A 6000-nucleotide genomic window follows, 5' to 3' on the forward strand; every position below is an offset into this window, starting at 1 on the left:
ATAATAGGTGACCTAGCCTCCCATGACTATGAAACTGATGTACAAAGCAATGCTCATCTTTCCCCTTCTGGAGGCAGATAAGAGTTGGGGGATTTGGGGTAGTCAGTGCAGGTGGGGAGTTGCTTTAGGAAAACGATTAAAACTCGCCATCCCTCCATTCATTCCTCTTGCCCTGAAATTTAGTGGGCTTTTGTCTACATTTCAATTTTTTCCTGGATAGTGAATTGTAAGAAATATCTGCCACATCTTCTGTTATAGCTATTGATTTTGATACACTGTCATGTGATTGTGTATCCTATATATATAAAAAAAATTCATATGACTTAAGACGGGGACATACAGGAGAAATTTTATAAATATAAATCTTGAGGGCAGTTGCCAGAGATTCCTCCCTGATATGGAACCAACTGGAAACAGCATTTCAACATGACTTCCAAATGACAGAGGATCAGATAGTGAGAATTTGAGGTGAGGAAAATGGACACCACCAAGTATTTAAATTAATTGGTAATTAAAAGTTGTTGAAATAATGTGATGTGGCAATGTTGCAATGTAGCACTAGGTGTCTGAAGTGCTGAGATGGTGAATGGTTGGCTAGAATGAATCACTATTTGGGTTTATATGTATAGCCTTGATGCAAGAATAATCCCAATTCTCTTTTTAGTAATTGTTAGCTTTCACAATAGCACCGCTTTGTGGTTGAAATATTGCATAGAAACTGAAAAGGGGGGAATGATCTGGGTGTTGTGAGCATGTTATGAGTACAAGTTCAACAAGTCTGTTGTGTTTCCATGGTGGTTGGCACTGATACAGACAAGCAGGCAAAACATACACAGCTGCCATGGAAATTCTTTCATGAGAAGGGGGCTGCTGAATGATGAACAAACAGAATAAAAGTGTGATGATTGTGAATGATTGGGGAAGGAGAGGAGCAGAGAATAGTTCAGGAACAGTTTTTTTGGCTCTTCAATCATAATCAGTTTAAAGGATGGCTCTCTAAACACTGACAGAAGAAATAGAAACCATTGCAGAAGCTTAAAAGTAAAAAAATGAAAAATAGCAAGTTAACGATGAACCTTTGAATATTAACCAGGGATAATTGCTCCATGAAGGTATCTAACCTCATTTCATGGTTAATTTTTATTTGAAGATATACCTGGGTCAAGTCTGTCTAGGAACTCTAATCCTTTAACCTGAGAGACCTTTCTTATCCTGTATGTGGGATTTTTTTGGTGATTATTTAGTGGCGAGGCAAATGTACTCTGCATTTGTTCAGGGATGTTTTCATACATTCTTATTACGTACGTTACAGTGTGGAATCGTAGTACTGAAAACAAATACAGGGGTTGAACTTTCCAATACTTTAACTCAGTAGAGATGGATAAAGGTAAAGGTAAAGGGACCCCTGACCATTAGGTCCAGTCGTGACCAACTCTGGGGTTGCGCACTCATCTTGCATTATTGGCCGAGGGAGCCGGCGTATAGCTTCCAGGTCATGTGGCCAGCATGACAAAGCCGCTTCTGGAAAACCAGAGCAGCACATGGAAACGTCGTTTACCTTCCTGCTGTAGCGGTTCCTATTTATCTACTTGCATTTTGATGTGCTTTCAAACTGCTAGGTTGGCAGGAGCTGGGACCAAGCAACGGGAGCTCACCCCATCACAGGGATTCGAACCGCCGACCTTCTGATCAGCAAGCTCTAGGCTCAGTGGTTTAACCACAGCACCACCTGGGTCCCTTGCACCACCTGGGTCCCTTGTACATCCCCTCAAATCCAAAATTAGCTACAAAATTAGCTGCATAGGAAATAGATTTGAGGTGCCTGGCACTTGCATTCAATAATACTGTAATCCAAATCTGAGATCCTCAGTTGTGATGTCTCCTGGTTCAATCGCACCCCTGAAGATGGGTAAAAAACTCTGAAATCTCCCAGCTCAATCAGTCTCCCTGTTAAGAGATAGCTGCTTTCCCTGACTTGAAAAGTGCCTGCAGCTGAAAGAGCAAGTTTATCAATGGGCCTAAAAATACCATATGATTCAAAGAGCCGAGGATCCCAATTCCAAGCAGCAAGAAAATTAGGCCACTTATTTCCCTGGCACAACAATTAATCTCCATGTTAGAAAAAGTGGTATATGCATGAATTTATCTCCTATCAGGAAGCTAGTTAGACAAAGTTCATTTACTCAGCAGACAAAGTAAATGAAGAAGTGTGCATGCACACGAAAGCTCATACCAAAATAAAAACTTAGTTGGTCTTTAAGGTGCTACTGAAGGAATTTTTTTATTTTACTTCGACCCAGACCAACACGGCTACCTACCTGTAATCAGCAGACAGAGTTTCCCAGGAAGGTAATCATGAACTGTAAGCCATTCTCCAAGATCATTTACACGTAACTGGCTAAAAATAAGTTTATTGAGGAATGACAACAAAAAGAGCTGTAGCTGCAGGGGAAGGGCTGTGGGGCAGATATGGCTGGAGAGGCCACTCTCTGAAACCCTGGAAAGCGATTGCTAATCAGTGGAGAGACAGAATCATAGAGTTGGAAGGGACCACGAGGGTCATCTAGTCCAACCCCCTGCAATGCAGGAATCGTTTGCCCAATGTGGGGCTCGGACCCCACGACCCTGAGATTAAGAGTCTCGTGCTCTACAGAGCTGTCCATGAACTAGGTGGATAAATGGCCTGGCAGCTTTCATCATTCCTACAGGTGCCAAGAACGTGCCCAAGACCTGCTCTTCCAGCCGTTTAAAGTTATTATATGGAAAACAGTTTCACCACTGTTGGTGATGCGTATTTATGGTTGCCAATTTTTAATCTAAAAAAGAATCTGACCCCTGGATGGAATGCTGAGATTTTTAAGAGCTTGAGTTAGGACCAAACTGGACATGACATGCTGTTACATGCATTCCCCCCCCCCCACACACACAGTTTTGTTGCTATTTTTAATAACCCAAACAGATTCCAAAAGTAGCCTTAGAAAGTTGCTCGTTTGAGTGGAAGAACAACTGAGAGGGTGGGGGAAGGGGTGCTTCCCTTTTTCACTTAGACCATTTTCTCACTGAAAGCCAGCTTTGGGCAGACGCTATTTTGTGTGGGAAAACGGCAAGCAAGAACAGCTCCAGACTCGTTTTCTCTCACTCCTGCCCTGGCTGTTCCTCCACTCACACTCACAAGGTCCAAACCTCCTTTTGCTTAAATAGAAAAACATTGCAGGATAGTACCTTTGAAGGTGACTCAGAAACTACAACTAATCCAGAATGCGGCAGCTAGACTGGTGACTGGGAGCGGCCGCTGAGACCACATAATGTAGAAAGATCTACATTGGCTCCCAGTACGTTTCCGAGCACAATTCAAAGTGTTGGTGCTGACCTTTAAAGCCTTAAATGGCCTCGGTCCAGTATACCTGAAGGAGCGTCTCCACCTCCATTATTCTGCCCGGACACTGAGGTCCAGCACCAAGGGCCTTCTGGCGGTTCCCTCGTTGCGAGAAGCCAAGTTGCAGGGAACTAGGCAGAGGGCGTTCTTGGTGGTGGCACCTACCCTGTGGAACGCCCTCCCAACAGATGTCAAAAAGGAAAACAACTACCAGACTTTTAGAAGACATCTGAAGGCAGCCCTGTTCAGGGAGGCTTTAAATGTTGAATATATTATTGTGTTTTATTCTCCTGTTGGAAGCCGCCCAGAGTGGCTGGGGAGACCTGGCTAGATGGGTGGGGTATAAATAATAAATTATTATTATTATAGCTTTATTCGACATTCAAAATTGCAAGAATTATCACATTAGGCAGGAGAGCAGGCCATGCTTGCTCACCTCATGGCAGCCCGTCGCCAATCCTGCCTACCCACTATCTACAGCAGGGCAGCCAACCAACAGGCCTAGGCTGGCCCTCCCCTCAGTGCTCAGAGCAAGTCTGTTGTGTTTCCCCTCAGTGCTCAGAGCTCTAGCTCACAGGGACAACCCAGGCGGGTTGCCCCATTGCTGACATGCTCCCAGATGTGTAGGCAGCCTTGGAAAGTGGCTGCTGCAGGTTGAATCCTAGAATTGTGGAGTTGGGAGGAAACCTGAGGGTCATCTAGTCCAACCCCCTGCAGTGCAGGAATCTCAACTAGATGACACATGACAGGTGGCCACCCAACCTCTGCTTAAAAACCTCCAAGGAAGGAGAGTCCACCACCTCTTGTGGGAGTCTGTTCCAGTGTCAAACAGCTCTTACTGTCAGCAAGTTCTTCCTGATGTTTAGTCAGAATCTTGCAAGGTTTTTAGCTGGGGCAATCAGAATAAGATCCACTATTTGACTATGGATTTGAAACCTTAAAATTTATTTTATATAATTGACTTTTTATTTCTTTTCTTTGTATATCGTATTGTTGTCTTATTGCTATGGCCAATGGCTTGATGCAAATAAAGATTCGCTCATTCTTCTTAGTCAGAATCTCCTTTCTTGTAACTTGAAGCCATTGGTACAGGTCCTACTCTCCAGAGCAGGAGAAAATAAGCTTGCTCCATCATCCATGTGACAGCCCTTCAGATATTTCAAGACTGAGATCATATCTCCTCTCAGTTCCTCATAAGGCTTTGTTTCCAGACCTTTGATCATTTTGGTTGCCTCCTCTGTACACGTTCCAGCTTGTCAACATCTTCCTTAAATTGTGGTACCCAGAACTGGATGCAGTACTCCAGGTGGGGTCTGACCAAGGCAGAATAGAGCAGTGCTATTAGTTCCCTTGATCCAAACACTATACTTCTGTTGATGCAGCCTAGAATAGCATTAGCTTTTTTTTGCTGCTGCATCACACTATTGACTCATCTTAAACTTGTGGTCCACTAAGATTCCTAGATCCTTTTCATATGTACTACTGGAAAGCCAGGTGTCCCCCATCTTATATTTTTGCAGCAGGTTCTTCCTGCCTAAGGGTAGAACCTTACATTTGAATGTATGCAATCCCTCTCTCCTGCTTCACACAACCATCATGTGTTTTGAATGCCAAACATAGCTACCAAGTTATCCCTTTTTTACAGGGATTTTCCCTTATGCTGAATAGGCTTCCTCACGAGAAAAGGGAAAACTTGGCAGCTATGATGCCAAAGGCGGCTGCTGTCATATCTGGTTTCAGCCAAAGAGAGATACATGTTGAATACTGAATACTGTGCGGGGCAGGATGCAGCCAGCGGGCCGGATCATTACCTGCCCCGCCCCCTGCAGGCCACGTTTGACCACTGAGTGGCTTACAGCGAACAGGATATTAATGCAAGCTAATAATTGAATGCATCAACAAAAACAACAATATGCAGCATGCAACTTTCAATTTCCTTACTACACTGGGTTGGGACAGTAGGGTATATAGAGGAGAAGGCAATATTTTTGGAAAACTGGCCCCCAGACATTACAAGCATTAAAGGTTAAAACCAGCACTTTCAGATTCAGCCCAGAAATGGTCCCAGTTAATTATTCATTCCTGTTTTGGTACATCTGTAGTCCAGACCTCCTTAAAAGCAGTCACATGGACAACACGTTGCCATATACTAAATGCCACGGACAACTATGGCCAAGCTATTGTCACCCAGGTACGGGCACAGCTGGTGTATCAGCAAAAGCTGTATGCAAAGGGCCACTTTAAGGCACAAGAGCCACTTGGCCCTCCATTTGGCCCTTTCATAACAGGTTGAATACCACTCAACTTTGGACAGTCAAGGCTCAGGAGAAGCAGGTTTTGTCCAGTGAAAGCAAGGCAAGGCACATACAGCCAGGTCACAGGGAGCACAGCCAAGTCATGGCAAGTGAAGGCAAATCAAGGCAAGTCCAATTAGATCAGGCATCCCCAAACTGCGGCCCTCCAGATGTTTTGACCTACAACTCCCATGATCCCTAGCTAACAGGACCAGTGGTCAGGGAAGATGGGAATTGTAGTCCAAAACATCTGGAGGGCCGAAGTTTGGGGATGCCTGAATTAGATGCTGCCTTAGGCAGAGGTCAGGCAAAAACAAGACCTTGGACAGC

The sequence above is a fragment of the Zootoca vivipara genome, chromosome 5 (assembly GCF_965207765.1).
Source record: "Zootoca vivipara chromosome 5, rZooViv2.hap1.1, whole genome shotgun sequence".
Classification (NCBI taxonomy): Eukaryota; Metazoa; Chordata; class Lepidosauria; order Squamata; family Lacertidae; genus Zootoca; species Zootoca vivipara.